General features: G+C 37.8%; 1 protein-coding gene across 1 annotated transcript in view; it reads right to left on the bottom strand.

The window, feature by feature from the left end:
• Abd-B (Homeobox protein abdominal B) overlaps positions 1-20230 on the bottom strand; it is a 328595-nt gene that overhangs the window by 93132 nt on the left and 215233 nt on the right. The window lies entirely within an intron of this gene.

The raw sequence follows: 20230 nt of genomic DNA, 5'->3' as shown, positions 1-20230 counted from the left end.
CGAATAAAATAGTTTCTATAAATTCATACACAACAGCAATTATAAAGTGTGTCATTAGCAAGAGAACGCACGCGCTTTTCAAACAATTAGTTCGTCTTTTTAGTTAATTGATATGACTGAAAGCATTAATGAAATTTGCCCAATTCCCTCAAAGCATCGTGTGATACCACCTTAAGCATCACAATTGCAAAGCTCGCGCCAGGACCATAAAACGGACATAAAAGAAGGCACACACACACTCTCTCTCTCAGTACAAAGCTGTATAACTTAAGAAGCTGCCACTAGATGGCTCTAACAGCGTTGGTAAGATTTATGATACATACCTACGATGAAGGACAAGAAGTTATTCTTGTTAAATCGTTACCTGAATGTTCTCTATAAGCAGTAATGAAGGGAAAACAAAAAAGAAACGATAAAAATGACAGTGCTCTTTTAGATCCTTACATAACCAGGGAAATCGTAAAGATTTTTAACCCCTTTTTTTCTCTCGAGTCGAGTTATCAGTCTGTTTGGTCTATGCGTGTAGCTTCAGCACGCGCCTACGGAGGTTGGTAGCGTACGTCTTAGTTCATTCATGGGGAGATGTAAAAAGACCTCATCAGTGTTAAGCGATTTATTGCCGAGAGATGGCACCATAAACACTGATTATATCCACGTTAGCAAAGCAGTAACATTCTACGTTACAACCATTTTTACAGGCATTGACTCACGAATGTTCACTACGAGAAGGAGTAGAGTGGGTAACGTATCAAACCATTGGTCTGAGCTCATTGTAAATCTTTTAACTTCCCCACGTTCGCGTGGATTCATTCATGAGTCGTTTCCCCATTTATGTCCCCCCCCCCTCCCCTCTCCTCAGGCCGTGGAATATACCATCAAACAGCAATTATTCATTCAAGTTCTAAACATCACATCTTCACGATTTCATTGACAAATCTTGTACAACTTCCACCCCTCTCCCCTTACACTCAGAGACCCTGAATGCATCGTATCGATTGATTCGCCAGAATGCATCGATTGATGCACTAAAGTGTGTTTTATGGCTTCTTCAAAGAATCACATTTGAAGCATTTGGGTGCATTTTTGTATGTCGTGAAAGAAACACCAAAGTGCATCATTTGATTCAAGTGAGGATTCCTTTCAGTCGAGATGCACCTCAATGCATCAGTTGATGCGTTTTGATGCACCTTCCTGCATCGTTTTTTTGATGATGCACTTAAACGTTTCTCAGACCAAACGCTTAAGTGCATCATCCAAAAAGATGCATTATGGTGCATCAAGGAACATCAACTGATGCATTGAAGTGCATCTACACTGAAAGAAATCCTCACTTGAATGAAATGATGCACTTTGGTGTTTCTTTCACGACATACAAAAATGCACCCAAATGCATCAAATGTGAATCTGATTCTTTGAAGAAGCCATAAAACACACTTTAGTGCATCAATCGATGCATTCTGGTGCATCAATCGATATGATGCATTTTGTTTTCTGTGTGCCACGTTGCAGCGATTTAAAGAAATCATCCGATTATATAATTCGATTATTATGAATCAATTCAGAGGAATTATACTTTACCTTTAATCGAGTTCGAGTGATTCTTAATCAAACAAAATAATTGCGATTAATTTAAACATTTTCATTCGCAGAACAGTACGTGCATTGAAATGGCCAGAATGCTGGAGCAAGAATGTTCAATAGGACCGTACTATAAGAAGAAGTTATAATTCAAGTGAATCGATTTGAAAGATCGATCTATCGAATGATTTGTTAAAGACAATCGAATAATCGTTCATGACTGACGTGGCGCTAGTAGGTTAAGTTTCCGAGTTATCACCGTCACAAAATGACGGAGAAAATATTATAACAACTAAGACTTACAAGACAAACTTTGTTTCATTCGTGCTGGTTCAGCTATGTAGCTAAATCTCAAGACGGTAACCACTACACCACGCAGGCGAAAATTAGAATACAATTACATAAGTAATGAAAGCAAGTCAGTAGTTTACGTTTTATCAAAAAACTTGCCAAATGGAAAACAATATTATATTCAATTTGTGTGTATATAATTTATATTAGCAATATACAAGATGTTTTACGCAAGGAAGCATGTTACTGCCCACATCTAACAATACAGACTATTAAACTGCCCCAGTTTTGGCACCCAGTCGCCATCCTGTTGTTTCCAGGAGTACGCAGACCTATAAATTTCATTGCAAATGATGATAATTTGTTAATTTTGTACATTATTATTTAAAACAAAATGGTGTCTGCTTTGGCACACAAATGTGAAGATGCAAAAAATATATATATGCGTATTCATGACTATGCACTACTTCGCCGGTTTCCGTGGCGAAGTGGTCAGCAGGGGTCCCGGATTTGAATCCCAATCATGGCATGGGTGTTCTCTGAGCGTGTTCCTTCATCAATTCCATCATATCATTACTCATCCCGTGTTCGCGATTATAAAAAAGTGGCATAAATGCGAAGTAAAATAAACCAAATCAGTCATCCATCATGCACTAATGTTATTAGATTTTAAGCACTCGAAAAAATCAAAATAATGTACGCTATGGTGCATTCCATCTTGAAGTTTCAAATAATAGTATGATATTTAAAATAAATATGTCGATAAAACATTAAAATACTGACCAAGGCAGAATTTATTGTATAAAAAATATATACGCTGAAAAGGTAACGTTTCCACCTTCTAACAGGGTATTCTTCAGACGAATATTTACACTAGGATCATTCTAGTGCGAATATTCGTCTGAAGAAGACCCTGTTATAGGGTGAAAACGTTACCTTTTTTAGTGTATATATTATTTATACAATAAATTATGCATTGGTCAGTATTTTAATGTTTTATTAACATAGAAGCAAGGCTTAAGAGTGTTACCATTGGAAATACAGTCGAGAGTGGACGAAAATATTAGTTCACAATTTCATTCCCAGGTGTCGCCACTTTTATTTAAACTGATTCATATGTTTTTTTTAGTAGAAACAACCATGTTTTGTATGTTTTAAAGAAAAGTGTAAGTAATTCATATTTTCTTTTTGTAATTGATGAATATTAGATAACATATACTTATAATAATTTTATAAAACAGTCAATAATATGCATATCTTGCATTTAAAATATATTTTTATTAAAATATTTTCTCTCTATATAAAAGACGTTCCGATAAAGTGGATTCGTAGGCTTGGTTGTAGTTTGTTTGTAGTTTTTCCATTTAACCTCACCTTTAATAATAGCTGCAGCTCGATCATGTTGCTTCCGTAGCAGTATGGTTAATTGACGCAAAAGTGTTTACTCAAAGACTACATTGAAGTCAGTGGCGTGCCCAAGGAGGATGGTGGGTGTTCACAACATTCTTTGGTCCAATATTCCGAAAAGAAAAGTCAGAGGCAGGAAAGATGATAAAATGATGACTGCCTTCTAAACATACATTTTCGTAACCCACCCCCTTTCCGAAAATCCTCAGCACGCCACTGATTTAAGTACATAACCTACCGTTGCAACAAAATGCACACAGAAATACATCAAAGCAAAAGGTTTCTTTTACCAGCTGCTGTTCCGTGAAATGCACAAAAAAATGCATCATTTTAGAAGATCAAGCACGTTCATTGCAAAGAAACAAAAAATTACGCGTTTAACTGTGTCACTTGATGTATAGTCACCTACCTTGAAGTGATTCATTTCTAATTCCGTTTGAGACAAATTCCAAGTCTAGGAGAGCTGTAAATTCATAGGACAGTGCGACACAACTAATCTGTGAAAGTCAAACCGTGTTTAGCGTTTGACCATCCTCTCATACCGTTGAAGCTGTTCATTGGCTTTCAAGGAGCTCTCAAACTTTCCTCACGATGCTGGATCTGCTGGAATGTTGGTGCTTATAACGGGGATCGAACCGGGGACCGATCACACCAAAAGCGAGAGAGAGATGACCATTCTCTCAGTGAACTTTCTACCTTCATTATACACACAGAAAACTAAATACATCATATCGATTGATGCACCAGAATGCATCGACTGATGCACTAAAGTGTGTTTTATGGCTTCTTCAAAGAATCAGATTCACATTTGATGCATTTGGGTGCATTTTTGTATGTCGTGAAAGAAACACCAAAGTGCATTATTTGATTCAAGTGAAGATTTATTTCAGTCGAGATGCACTTCAATGCATCAGTTGTTGTTCCTTGATGCACCTTCCTGCATCATGAAAAAAGATGCAGGAAGGTGCATCAAAACCCATCAAGGTGCATCAAAACTGATGCATTGAAGTGCATCTCGACTGAAAGAAATCGTCACTTGAATCAAATGATGCAGTTTGTTGTTTCTTTCACGACATACAAAAATGCACCCAAATGCATCAAATGTGAATCTGATTCTTTGAAGAAACCATACAAGACACTTTAGTGGATTAATCGATGTATTCAGGTACATCAATCGATATGATGCATTTAGTTCTCTGAGTGTACCTTTATTATCGCTCATCTTGGCAAATTAGCCAAACGTGGCACAAGAAGCAAAGTAAAATAAAGCAATTCAATCAATCAATCAATCATTATAATGTACATGTAACAATGTAAAGCGTATGGACTTTTACTCCAAGTATTGTTTAATTGATTTTTTAATTTATTTATTATACTTCGCATATCTGCCACTTTTGGCTATTCGCAAAGATGAGGATGAGTAGTTATATGATGATATTGATGAAGGGTCACAAACAAAAAACATCCCTGCCCAGCCCGGGACCCCTGACGTCGAACCGCGCTGTGCTAACCACTCTGCCAGGGCGTTTTACATAAATACAGTGAAGTGCCCGTGAATTTCATATAAGGGTGAGAGCGTATGAGAAATCGTGAGTGGTACATTATTTGTTTTAGTGTTGTGGCGTATTCTTCATTCCCCCCATATTTTGCGTTCTTCCTTCTTCGAGAAAGGGTTGGCCAAAAGAGGGGATATAATCCCTACCACCACCAGCCCCTCTTTGGGCACGCCGCTATATAACTGTGAAACTGATCCATGAATGCACAATGTTAAGCCAAAATTTAGATATTTGGTTCGTGACACTTAGAAAAGTTTCTCCAAATAGCTTGTTCGCTCACTCTGTGAAGTAAAAAAAAAATCATCTTTACAATTTTTGTTTCATGTCCACTTCATGCACAGAATGGCTAATCGGGACTGGCCCTACATGTGGGATCCTAACCACTATCTGCTTCCACCGGGTATCTAACCTAGGTCCCCTTGATTACAAGGCGACGACGCTACCACTGCGCCACCATGGAGGCCCTAGTTAATCTTTAGAAGTTTCTTCCTTAGATTCTGGTTACGTTATGTATTGTCATTGCAAAAGTTGACATTAGTTGTTAGAAAGTGTAGAGTTTTGTTACTGCACTGAACCTCAGTTTTCTAAAGACTACACAACTGGTGTTCCGTGTGATGCACTAAAATGCATCAATTGGGAAGATCAGAGAAGATCATTTCAAAGATAACAAAATTAAACATTTAGCATGATGCATTAGAAGAGAAATTTTGCTATCTTTGAAATGATCTTGTCTGATCTTCCAAATTGATGCATTTTCGTACATCACACTGAACACCAGCTGATAAAAGTGCCCTTTATGCATTTCTATGTGTGTTTTGACACACCAAAAAGTGCACGTTAATGTGTTATTGGAGTCAAAATATTATGTGTCAATCGACACGTTTTGGGCTTCTGTGTGTTTCACTGCACTGAACCTCAACAATGGACACAGTTTTCTAAAGACTATACAACTAGTACTGGTCGAACAATATTACAAGACAAATGTTCTAAAAGCTCGCCGACCACGTCGCTAGTAGCCGTGTTCAAATCCTGGAACAACTGACCTACTTCGACCACCATAACGAAGAGTTAATGTGCAACAAACGTTTCCAATGCGGGAGAACGTTCTATTACGAGCAAGCGAAACACAGAAACATCAGCATGCAGACACACTAGACTTTTCGGAAGCCAACGAAACACTTACTTGAAGGCGAAAAATAATTGTTTTCTTCCTGATGGCAGACTTATAGCTCTCTGCTCGAACGTCAGGCAAAAGATACGACTATCTCGCCCCACCCCCTCCCCCCAACCCACCTCCCGATGATGCCGCGTACATAAAAATAGACACCGTCGGAAGCAGGAGCTAGTACCAAGCATGGGAATCGTAAATTTACATTAACATGTGTGAGAGTTACGTTGGAAGCACGAGAGAGGACTCACAAAATGAACACTTTTCAGGGCCGGGACGTGGGGGAATATTCTTCGATTCGTAGACATTGAGGCGTTCTTAATTTGCTCCCGCTTGTACCATTACTGTCTTGCCTTTGCACAATTCTCGTCTTGCTCTTGTACAATTCTCTTGCCCTTACACAATTGTGTATGGATTCTGTACAATTGATGTCCTGCTTATGCGCAATTCTGGTCTTGATCTTGACAATTCCTGTTTTGCCCTTATACAATATTATCCTTGCCTTGAACAATTCTCGACTTGCCATAGCACAATTCTCGTCTTGCACTTGCACAATTCTCGTCTTGCACTTGCACAATTCTCTGCTTGCCCTTGCACAATTCTCGCCTTGCCATAGCACAATTCTCGTCTTGCCATAGCACAATTCTCGGCTTGCCCTTGACAATTCTTGTTTTGCCCTTATACAATATTATCCTTGCCCTTGCACAATTCTCGAATTGCCATAGCACAATTCTCGCCTTGCCCTAGCACAATTCTAGTCTTGCCCTTGACAATTCTTGTTTTGCCCTTATACAATATTATCCTTGCCTTGAACAATTCTCGACTTGCCATAGCACAATTCTCGTCTTGCCCTTGCACAATTCTCGTCTTGCCCTTGCACAATTCTCGTCTTGCCCTTGCACAATTCTCTGCTTGCCCTTGCACAATTCTCGCCTTGCCCTAGCACAATTCTTGTCTTGCCATTGACAATTCTTGGTTTGCCCTTATACAATATTATCCCTGCCCTTGCACAATTCTCGTCTTGCCCTTGCACAATTCTCGTCTTGCCCTTGCACAATTCTCGCCTTGCCCTAGCACAATTCTTGTATTGCCCTTGCACTGTCACGGTATCTAGTGACATGTGAAACGCTGTTCGATTTAAATTATTTTTTGTTTATTGATTCATTTTATGTTCAAATATAAAAGTGTGAGGTTTGACCGTGAGAGTCACGACCGGTTTCCTGTACACATAACGACGTTTGGCCCCGTGCCGGGGTATGAATGACACGTCATTTCGAGGACCGTGAGTGCACTCGTTACAACACAATAATTATTTGCCCTTGCACCGGTGGTCGAAGGACATTTCTACGTGGGGGGGGGGGGGGGTTTGCTTGAGCCTTGGGGTTAGCTGAGGGGATGCTCCGATTTTTAACAGAAGGACAATATGGTAGCTGGGAGAGGGGTGCTTTGCGTATTTTTATCTAGTTGGAGGGCGCTACAATCCCCCTACACCACATCCATTTCGAGCACAGTCCTGCACAATATTTTTCTTGTCCTTGCACAGTTTTTGTGATTGTTATTGCGTAGTTCTTTTCTGTATCTTCGTTGATTCATTTATTTTATTTTATTTATCTTACTTCGCGTTTATGCCACTTTTGTCTAATTGAAGATAAGAATGAATGGCGAAAAGATAAAATAGATGAAGGAAGAAAACACAAACATATATGGGCAACACAACACAATTCATACAGAGAATTATACTGCCTGAAGTTCCAGACGCCATCTCGAACACGATGCCTATTAAATATACACAATATTACACTTCGTTTAGAACCCAAAAAAGGTAATTTTAAAGTGCATTCTTTTGCATTTTTTGCAAATTTTCAGGATTGAGGTCATTTTCCCCGATTTTCGGCATTTTTCCGTCATTTTTCGCAATATTTGGTGTATTATTTCGTCATATTTTGTCACTTCTTTGATTTTGCTAATATTCTTGAGTCTTTTCACCAAGGTGAACATAGGCCTATATATATATCCCAGGATTGCAATTTACGAGGAAAAGAAATGCTGAACTGGTGACAGTCTTCGTTGTGTCGGGGGAAACCACCAGGTGTCCGTCTGGGGCAAACTCAGATTTAAGATCAGATAAGGAGAGGCTGGAAATACCCTGGCCAGATTGGCCTGATTTTGGTTTCCCTATTTTTTATACAATTTGTTAAATTTCTAAACAAAAATAGTTTTACGTGGATCGTGATAATTTCTTTTTCTTTACAATGCCACAGAAACACACCACACTACATCACCAGGCAAAGATGCGGGAAATTAATGCATTTTACACCAATTCATTCAGTGTGTACTACTTTTTCATTAAATTGTTATAAAATTATTCGGTTGTATCCATTGGAAATCCTCGTTGCATTTTTTAATTGAATGTGCATGTGGAATCATTTGGTGCCTTTTTTTGAAGCAAGATTGTATTTTGTTTAATTTCTTTTTTATTTCAATTTTTAACCTGAAACTAACAAATTTACTGATCATTTTTTGCGTCATTTTTCCCCATTTTTTTAGGACATTCTATAGGTCATATACCTATATTAATTAGGTCATCAACTTCCGCTCCATACTCATTAGTTTGCAACACTGCAGTCCAGGGTCTTCGGGAAAGTTTCTTCAACGTTTGAGGAAGAATTGTTCAGCCTGTAGAGTGAGATTACTTTCGTAACATCTCTGGCTGTTTTGCATTGGCAGCTTTGGAGCGAGTCATAAGTCCCGGAGCAGCCAATCAACAAACGAGCCGCTGGCGTCATCTCTACTCAGCACCTATCGATATCCCTGTTGCTCGCGCTCTGGACTGTGGGTAGGCTCACTAACTGGTCTCGCGCGGTCAGCTGGAGTTGTTATGAAAATAATCTGACTATACACTGCATGAAAGCGTACAAAAATGACTAACGAAAGATAGAGATGAGTACTAATTTGAGCAGTGGCGAATCTGGGAATTTTGTATATCACCGTCCGGTGGACGGTGATATATTTCGTCATGTTTGCGCTGGAAATTTAAAAATAGGATTAAAACACCCAACAATCATTTCTGGGTACGCCACTGTATTTGAGCATCAACTCCCGTTTTTATTTTTCCTGTCTAAAAAGCATGCTTTAATTTTTCTTTGTTTAAATTCCACTTTATGCACAGAGAGGCTAATCAGGACTGGTCTTACAATTTAAACAGTTATATTCTCCAGTACACCTAACTAGATCATAATTTCATTAAGTTAACAGTTCTGCAATTTTTTCCTAATAATATTGAATTTCTCACAAACTACGAGGGCAGTTCAATTAATAGGGCAATAAGACGGGTCATGTTAATGACACGTCTTGTTACCTCATTTTTTGAACAGCGCTCGCATAACGGTTTTTGATATTTTCCATGTTGTCAATAGTATTAGCTCTAAACGAGAACAAGGCTGTCATATACAAATTTTGTACGTAATTAGTATTGTTATTAATTAGCTAATATGTATATTATAGTTACGCATCATCAGATTTCTCTTATCTTTAATTTCCCAGATCGTATTTTATAACCATGACTCAGGCTCAAAAACAATTTAGAATCGTTTTCTTTATTATTATTTTTTTGCTGAGCGAGGTTCATCCTGATGCTCTACCATCTAACTTAGGACAATGTAGTACGGATCTGAGTCGATAGAAATTGTTAGTTCAAGATATATCACAATGAATGTTCACTTATTCTTATATCTTATCCTTGCCGAACGACTATCGTGAGGCTCGTAAAATGTGATTATCCTCTAATAGTTCCTTATCAAACTAATTTGCTACGGAAAATATTATTTTCACTTAATAGAAATGATTGCTAGGCATTTACGTGCAACTACATCTCATAAATGCATATTATCAGTGCACAATGCACTACTGCCATCTGCCACTGCTTGATTTGTTAACGACAAGTTTGAATGTAAGTGGGGGAGTACGTTTGATTTGGTTTGATTTGATTTGATTTGTTGTTTCAAGTCCACTTTATGCACAGTAAGGCTAATCGGGACTGGACCTACAGTTTAAAAGTGGGATCCGAACCACTTGCGCCTCCACCGGGTATCGAACCCGGGGCCCCTTGATTGGAGATTACGTTTATCAGATTGAATTCTGTGTGGAGATCAATCTATACCTGTATATTCTAAAAAGGTTTATCAATGGAATCGACCTAGGATATTTCGATTTGTTCAATATCACAAATAGTGTGAAAAAAATGTTATTATACAATAACAAAATTCTCACATCCTACAACCCAAAGTAAAGACGTGTCGTTCTTAATAAAATAACTATTATAACAGTAATAATATTTTCTGAAACTACACGCAGTAAAATGGCGAACCCAAGCCACGAAGGAATATTTTTTAATGTTGTCCTTTTATCAAGTGAGTACAATTTTTTACTCCTGTAAACTAGATAAACTCCTAAGGAAGCACTTTCGGTGCATCAAAATACACAGAGAAATGCATCAAAATACACAGAAAAATGCATCAAAATACAGAGAAATGCATCAAAATTACTATTCCGTACGATGCATTAAAAATGTATCAAATTTACAGATCAAACCCGATCATTTCAAGGAACACAAAAGTGCATTGTCAGCTAAGTACGAATTAAAAGACAGATAAAAACCAATTCGAAGAAATAGTAATCCCTTACCGCCATTTTATCTACCCAATTGCCATTTTGAACACAGTCCGTTTTAACTTCCTGAACATCTGAAATAACAAGTATAATTGGTCTTGCTGTGTACTCTGTACATGTTCACTCTATTTCGTCATTTAACGACCCTATTTGAACGACCTATAGTATATCCTTCCGTAGAAACTTAAGTCCTGACGGATTTGTGTGTTTCAGAACCAGGCAGGTTGAATTGGGCGCCATCATCATTTCGTATTTTAGGCGCATTTTACCAAATAATTGATTTGCACTGCATCTCGAGATGAAGTTCGACAAAAATTTTGAATTTAGAGGTCAGTAAACAGTGATGTGCGTCTACGCGGAAACAACGATAGTCTACATTCTGCAGGTAGACTATTTTATACACGTAGATTAGGTAATCTATGTAAACAACATGGCGAAAGGTGATAACAAAGGGCGCCGTGGAATTGAAAGAAAATTATACTGCGTATCAGTTGCTGATGTGTGAAGATAACTTTTCATACCCTTTCTTCCAAATTCGAACAATTTCTCACCTAGGAAAAAACTTAATATAGGAAATATTCTAGTGTTTTATGGGGAAAAAACCACTCTTGCCTCACGACTGCCATCTGTTGTTGTTTTCTGCATACTATTTATCTTCCATAGTTGATAATAGAAGAGAAGAGAAATTTTGTTGTAAATAGGATTCTTTTCAGTTCGTTAGGAACCAATATAGTTGAAAATGAGACTTTCCTTTCATGAAAGCCTTGAAAATTAATTTTAATGCACTTTAGATTGTCTACGTAGTCTGTGTAAACTACAACCCAACGTAATCTACGCGTAGATTACATGTAGACGTAAACTTATAGTCTACGGCACATCACTGTCAGTAAATGAAGTGTGGTAAACCAGTGCGCCAATGTTGCCAGATAAATCCACCTTCAGATTGCATTCCGTGAAGAAGAAAGAGAAAAAAATCCTTGTTCAGAATGTCTCACTTGAATTCGACATCCCAACGTACGCAACTGTCGTCAAGTCAACCGTGCATTACGCATGCAGTTTGCGTGTGTCACGCACACACCCCTTCCCCCATTTCCAATGACATCAACGTCTTCCTCCAGCGTATGCCATTGGTGCCCCCTCTTTTCCCTCAGTCTTTTGGAAAGTTCATGTCTCGGAACCGAATGGGAAGCCATAAGGAGAAAGAGGTGACCGTAGAGAGAAGTTTCTGTCCCAGCGCTCCGAGTTACGGAAATTGGATTTTACCCCCCTCCTCTAGCCATCCCCCCTTTTCGTCTTTCCCCCCCATTCGCGTTCCATTTCCTCTCGGTAACTTGCTTCCTTCCAGTATTATCCGCGCAATGTTTCCAACCCGGACAAAAGAACTTCAACATTTTGGTAACAAACTTAGGTCCTCGTTCATACACCAGAGCATTACACACCACTTTGTGCACCAAAATCTGTGTGGCGGAGTGGTTATCACAGCGCGCTCCGATGCCACGGGTCAGAGGTTTGAATCCTGTCCGGGGAAGCCATTCATCGATTTATTTATTTATCATCATCTTCGCGATTAGCCAAAATTTGAAGAAATGCGAAGTAAAATAAACCAAATCAATCGATTTCCATAATGCAGACTCGAAATAAATTTGATAATAAATTGTTATCCCCATCTAATTGATTACGTTCACTACTAAACTGTTAATATAATGATAATTTAAATTAAACAAAATCGGAACTCTCACACAGAACGCAAAATGTGTTAATTGACACAAATATGTTGACTCCAGTAACATTAAAATTCATAAACTGCCAATGATGCACTTTTGGTGCATCAAAATACACACAGAAATGCATCAAAAGGTACTTCTAACAACAGCTGTTCCGTGTGATGCACTAAAATGCATCAATTGAGAAAATCAGACGCTAAAATTTGAAAGAAAACAAAATGTTTAGCCATCCCTTGATGCATTTTGAATTCTCTGTGCTGGTAAACTTTTATGCTTATCTGTGCTGGTAAACGTTTATGCTTCTTTCCCCTATATATTAAAAACAACATCACAAAAGAGATCAATAGATGTCACTAGTGCTGTTTTTAATATTTTAAAATAATTTCAATAGCAAAACAAGCTTTAAATATATTTTAACTTCGTTAGTAGGATAAAAAAATAGCTTTCTGCAATCATAAGAAATTATGTGAAAAAATGGACGTCAAAGGTAATGCATATATTTTTCTTTCAGTTCCTTGTCGAAAGATATCATTTAAAATTATGTTATAAGAACTTGAACTTCTGTGTGCGCAGATTCAGAAAAAATAGATAAATTCACTTTCAAGTATGACGGAATATACCTTACAATTACAATGCGTTTTTCGGTATCCATTCTGTCAGGAATGTAGGAAGGTTGACATATTTGAGAGAGGCAAATTTTTGTCTGTTTCTATATAGATCATGGTTTGTATGAAGGGTCTATTAATAATATTAATTACATAAAACATAATTATGTGCCACCTTAACTTTTATTCATAGCAGCAGTGCTTTAAGTTTTAAATATATAGTACAGTAGTTATAAACAGTTTGGATGGTTTTTGTAATATTAAAGTAAAATTTCCTCTTAGCCACGGAACATTTTGAGGGGGCTATCCAAGTTTCGGAGAAACCAGTGCCCCCTCCCGGGGGCCTTCTTCCCCTCCTCGCTTATTGTGAGCTCACAACTACTATCTTTTACTTTCATCTCATTCACTAGTATTGTTACTAATTTATTAGCTAGTTCGTCTTACAAGTTTTAATGAACCCCTTTCACTTATTTTTCGTTTTTCCTTCTCAGCTTTTCTTGTCCTTTTTGTGCAGACATAATGTAGGAAATTTCCCATATCTTACCCCCCCCCCCATTCTTTTACACTGGAGTAGAATGTGAATTTTCTTGCCTCTTCTTCCTCCCATAATGGACAATCCTTCATTTTCCCTTTGAATTGTGTCCACCCCCAAGTATGAACCAGGCCAATTCTGATATATTGCTTGCTTCATGTAATGTTCGCCAAATTCTGCCAATTTTCTGCTTCTTATACGTTCGTGCAAGTTGTCCCTGTAGTAAAGGTACATATTTTTGTAATTCCTAGATATAGCTAGGTCTACAATAGCTATATATTTTAATGAAATGTGCGTATTTAAGCCTGCGACATGTTCAAGCAACCTATTTGGGATATGACCTATAGTAGTGTAAAGTTAAATTAGAACTACTGCACATGTACTTCCGACGCGATCTCTTGATTAGAAGGAGAGACCGCTATGCTACTGGAGAGGCCCTAATTTTGTTTAAAAGAATCTGATACTTGGTAAACATCTTCGTCTAAACAACAAAAAAAATCAACAATAGCAATTAAATTTTCATTTCAGAGATGTTAGACCAAAAGGGGATGTGGTTATAACCCCCGCTAACTCCTTATATTTTCTGGTTTAAATGCTGCTGTCAATATGAATTCATTGACGCCAGAACAATTACAAAGTAACAACTTTTTCTTATTCTGTATTCGAACTCAGAATGCTTTGTTTCTCAGACCGAAATGCTAACCACTACACCAAAGGAACTAGATTATTTGCATACTGCATTTAGAAAGTCGAGACAGTAATTCCTGGTGTTTTTTCCGGATCCAGAGTTGGCAACACTGCAACCAAATAAGTTCTCCCTTTTTACTTAGGCTATATACCCTTTTGTCGTCTTCCCCGGCAGAGGCTCTGGTATGAAAGTACCAGAACTCGACTGGTCTCCTTGAAGGCAGGCGGAGAAAACTTTTAGGCTCATTTATCCTTTGTTCTACCTAATACTTTGAGCCTTATTGGAACTGAATTCGCTCCCATACGGAGGAGACCAATCAAGACAAATCAAATAACGGAGCGTAGAGAGAGAGAGAGAGAGAGAGAGAGAGAGAGAGAGAGAGAGAAAGATCATCCAGCTTCAGCACGGTCTGATCCCGACTTCCAAAATTGAAATCATCATCTTTTGGTGCAAATGCACTACTGCTCCGAGCTATCTGGAGTTATGAAGAAATTTCGCCAAAGATGGAAGTCAAAAGTTTTCTCAGACAAAATCAGAATTTGGGGAGTAACGTAACGTGTTACGTTTTAGTTACTTGTGTTAGTAACGCGTTAACGAATTGTAACGGCAACTCGTTACTTTTCGTTATCTTGATAAATTCAGACCGCCAGGACGAGACATGATTGTTGTATTGTTTTAAACTTGTGCTTGTGAAGTTCCACTGAGAAAACGTATACACAAGAACTATATGATACTTGTGTTAACAGTTAAATGTCGTTATTTTATTATAAAGTAACGGCAAATCGTTACTATTGGAAGCAAAGTAACGGTATAACTGTAAACCTGTTATATTTTGAATCTGTATTTGTATTATTATTTCACGTAATCTTTCTGCCAATTTTGACTATAGTCGCAGTGATGATGATGAGTGATGATGATGAAGGGACACTAAAAAAACACCCATGCCCAGGGTGGGGTTCGAACCCGTGACCAACAACGCATCGATCGATGCACTAAAGTGTGCTTTTTGGCCTCTGCGAAGAATCAGGTTTACAGTTTGATGCATTTTTGTGGTAGCGCCAAAATGCATCATATGATGCAAGTGAGTATTTCTTTCAGTCGCGATGCACTTTAATCGATCGATGCGACCTCTTATGCACAGGAGCATCTTTCCCGGTGATGCATTTAAACATTTGGTATGAGCTACATACTTGATGCATTTTTAGTGTTTCAACTGATGTATTTACTTTTTCCCTTGTCTACTTTTCCCATGGGTACATCCTAATCGTCGTGATTAGCCCAGAGGTATAAATATCTTACAGGAGATAAAATGACCCATACAGTTTCCTCTGCCCCGTCTGGAGTTCCAGTTCCAGCATTATTCCAGCGCCCATCCCTCCAAATAACCCTTTCCATGTTTCGATACGGTCAACAAAACGGGAAATACCTCAAGAACTGGGTGAAAAGGTTTTTGGTGCCTCAACCCTATATTGTCTTGTATATGGTTTATTGGCGTAATCAAACCATAAAAGGGAGACCTGGACCTTTCAAGGTTGGGAAAAGGGTTAGCGCAGTGGCATCAATGACCTTTCAGAAAAGCAACACCGTTGCAAAGGCTATGACATTGTAAAGGACTCGCGGTAAATATTTAGAAAAAAAATTACAGCAATAAACGTTACTGGAGATGTTGCAGCCTATGGGCCAGTGGAACATCAGCTGATAGAAATACATTTTGATGCATTTCCTTGCATGTTTCAAAATTATGCTATTGTAAAAACACTCAACGTAAGTTATTCTCTAACTACAAAATGTCAACGTACGTTATTCTCTAACTACAAAATGTCAACGTAGGCTATTCTCCAACTACAAAATGTCAACGTAGTTTATTCTCTAACTACAAAATGTCAACGTAGGCTATTCTCCAACTACAAAATGTCAACGTAGGTTATTCTCTAACTAAACTACAAAATGTCAACGTACATTATTCTCCAACTACAAAATGTCAACGTAGGTTATTCTCTAACTAAACTACAACATGTCAACGTAGGTTATTCTCTAACTACAAATGTCAACGTAGGTTATTCTCCAGCTACAAAATGTCAACGTTGGTTATTCTCCAACTACAAATGTCAACGTAGGTTATTCTCTAACTACAAAATGTCATCGTATGTTATTCTCCAACTACAAATGTCAACGTAGGTTATTCTCCAACTACAAATGTCAACGTAGGTTATTCTCCAACTACAAAATGTCAACGTAGGTTATTCTCTAACTACAAAATGTCAACGGAGGGTATTGTATAACTACCGAATGTCAATGTGGGTTATTGTAAAGGTACAGACAGGAAAATAAATACCCGTTGGGTTATGGTAGCGTCGTCGCCTTGTAATCAAGGGATCCCGTGTTCGATACTCAGTGGAAGCACACAGTGGTACAGTTCCCACATTAAACTGTAGGTCCAGTCCTGGTTAGACTTTTAGTATATAAAGTGGACTTATAAAAAAAATCGACACACAGAGAACTAAATGCATCAAATCTATCTGATACAAAACAAATGCATTTGCTGATGCACTAAAGTGTGTTTCTTTGGCCTTTGCAAAGAATCAGGTTTACAGCTTGATGCATTTTTGTGTATCGTAAAGGTAAAGTCAAAATGATGCAAGTGAGTATTTCTTCCCTTGTCGAGCTCTACTTTAATACATCAAATAATGCATCTAACTGCATCTTCCTCAATGATGCACTTAATCATTTGGGCTGAGCTAATATGCATTTTTTTATTCAGTTGATGCATTTGCTTCCGTGTGTGTAGGTTATTGTATAACTATGGAATGGTAACGTAGTTTATTTTGATACACCAAAAGTGCAGTTATGTTCGTTACTTTGAATGCTAACATACCTAAAATTTGTCTCACAACTTTTCAATTATTATTGTAAAGGTATTAAGAAGAGACCAGTCTGGAAGCAAGAATTAGTCCGAGAGGCTCGCTATCCACCCTTTTACAACCGTCCATAAAATTAACCCATCCTAAGCCGACCCCCTTATTTATCGAAATAAACATTTTTTCCCCTGAAATCTTCCCTCTTCAACAAGTGTTTGATTCTCGCCGATGGGGTGGATACAGACATCCACTTGACTTTTACTCAACCCTTTCCCTCTCGCGGAACTGGGACATAGCGGTACTCGCCATTTTTTGTACCCTTTTCCCACCCTGTGGAAACTCCATCCCCAACAATAGTGGCTTGAGGGAAAGTTTTGGGGAGGAAGGGATTTTTAAGGGAATTTTGAAAAAAAAAAAAAATGTAGGTTAGCAGTACCTACACACAAAGAACTAAATGCATCATACCGATTGATGCAGCAGAATGCATCGATTAATGCACTAAAGTGTGTTTTATGACCTGTGCGAAGAATCAGATTCACATTTGATGCATTTTGGTGCATTTTTGTATATGCTAAAATAAACATCAAAGTGCATCATATGATCATCTCTTTCGATGATGCACTTACCGACTTTATGTAGCTCAGGCCGACAATTTAACTTCATCAAAGAGGCATGAAGTTGCATCAACTGATGAATTAAAGTGAATCTCTTCTAAAAGGAATCCTCACTTGCATCATATGATGCACTTCGGTGTTTCTTTTACGACATATAAAAATGCATCAATTGTGAATCTGATTCTTTGCAGAGACCATAAAACACACTTTAGTGCATCAATCGACATCATGCATTTAGTTTTCTGTGCGTGTGCCGAAAAGGGAATTTCTTCGTAGAGAAGGGAATTTTTAAGTAGAACGATAACATGTTTCATACAGAAAAGGGAAATTTTCACCTAGAAAAGGGATGCCTTGCTTCCCGATAGGGAATTTCTAAGAAACCATCACTGCTCCGCAATATCCCAACTGACCCTATTTTCCCAAGCTTTCTCTAATTTCTCTTCTCTCCAGACCGACCCACCCCTTTCCCCCACAAATCCCCCCCAAGCTTGTACAACGGTATCTTGATCTGTTTGTTGACGTGAAGTCTGAGGAGAGCAGAAGATTCCATTTTGCGTCCAAGTTCCTGCAAGTTCGGTGCCCTATTCCAGCCCTTGGTGAAGTCCAGAAATCCAGGATGCTACAGGAATTTCCAGACATGGCCAAAGGACTTTCTTCGGTCAGTAAGTACCCAGTAAAAAAATTACTTTGGTATTGAAAACCTCTTTAGTCGTGCATTACTTTTCAAAAACTAATTTAGAAAACACATTTTACGTTAAAAATGTGCTAAACGTGTTCCAAGCAATCAAAAGTGTTCCAAACGTAAATCAAATTGCCTTTCGAAGTATCAAACGTGCACCAAAAGTTAATTAATTTTCTTTAAAAGTATCTCAAATGTACCAAGTGTGCCAAACTGCACAAAAAATGTTATAAATATGTCCGAAAATGCACAGGGGGCACTTCTAAAACAGGTATGAAGATTTTCGGCACGCACAATCTATCCCAAAACATGGCTTTATGAAGTGTTAGAAAATTAACATTCTTGGAAGTTTTCGAACGTATAATCATTTTAGGAAACTTCCATAATGTATCCCATTGTTATGATGAGAGTCATGAAATGTCATATTACATCAGTAACTAGCAGTACTAAAGCTCATTTGAGTTTTCGTTTGCAATCCACTTTATGCACGGATAAGTTAATGGAGACTGAATCTACAGTTTTAAGTGAGATCCGAACCACTAGGTGCTTTCCCTCGATTACAAGGTAACGGCGCTACCCCTGCGCCATCTAGAAGTTCCCATAGCACTAATGCATCATGGTAGAAAACAAAAGAAGAAACACAAAGTTTCACCATCAAGTAACATGACTAAGGATTACAACAGTGATTCGTTTATTCTAATCAGTTAGTTGTAAAGGTTTCTGCATTACTTCCCGGGCCCATTATAATAATAAATTATAATTACAAATGGCTATTTACACCACTATAACGTAAAAAACAAACACTTTATACAAACCTTGAGCACTTTTAAAAGCAACGCGTATGTTCACAAGTGTGTTGAAAATTCTTAGGTGATCTAAATTGCAGCGAAAATGTTCATGTTACAGTTTATATATACCTAACCTTTTCGTACATTTGAAATATCCTAAGATCATTTTTGGTGTTTGAAAAATAAACACAAAACTCAAATGACACAAATATGTAAGAGTGACATATTAAAGGGCATAAACTGATTATGATGAACTTTTGATGCACCAAAATGAACATAGGGTATTTTTATAATCTGTAATTCCGTGTGATGCACTAAAAATGCATCAATTGAGAAGATCAGACCCGATAATTTCAAAGAAACCAGAATTACATGTTTCACTGTGTTAAATGAAACACCAAACACCTTGATTTGATGCATTTCGAGTTGAAACTGAAAATATTTGAAAGCTTTTCGGAGTTTGAATGTATCTGAAATTATGGTAAAAATCATCACTTACATTGTTAGCAAAGTGTAAATTTATTTTATTAAAAAAAAACTTTGTGATGCCTCTGGACCAGGAAAACTCGTGTCCTCAGTCCAGAATCAATTAATTCCGCGCCAGAAGTGATGGGATTCAATATTTGGTGTAGATACATATCACGTGACCTGACATATACGAATGCACCATCACGTTCGACTAGCCTTATCGCCGCCGCGTGTCCCGCATTATGCAAAATTCTTTCCATATCATAAAGATTCAAGCACGCATGATCCTACACTTTTACTATGCAGAATTATATACCCCCAAAACACATGCAGATTTTCAGCGAAATTCATCAACCCTTATTTTTTCAGTGCCAGAAAGTAACTTTCCGAACAATGAAATTAATACTGTAATTATATTGCTGTTTCTAGTGCTGGAACAATTGCAACACCTCTGCTGCTCTGAATCGTCACGGGAGTAAAGGATACTCGAATTATTCCAGTTCATGGAACAGCAATACCATTACCGCATGAATTTTCTTCATTGCATTATTTCATATTTTAAAGCATGACATTACATATAACGGTGTTCGGCAACAATTTGTATTC

The sequence above is a fragment of the Lepisma saccharinum genome, chromosome 24, assembly GCF_977018435.1.
Source record: "Lepisma saccharinum chromosome 24, izLepSacc3.1, whole genome shotgun sequence".
NCBI classification, from domain to species: Eukaryota; Metazoa; Arthropoda; class Insecta; order Zygentoma; family Lepismatidae; genus Lepisma; species Lepisma saccharinum.
Note: the sequence above shows the minus strand (reverse complement) of the source record. Positions and strands in the feature narration are given on the sequence as shown.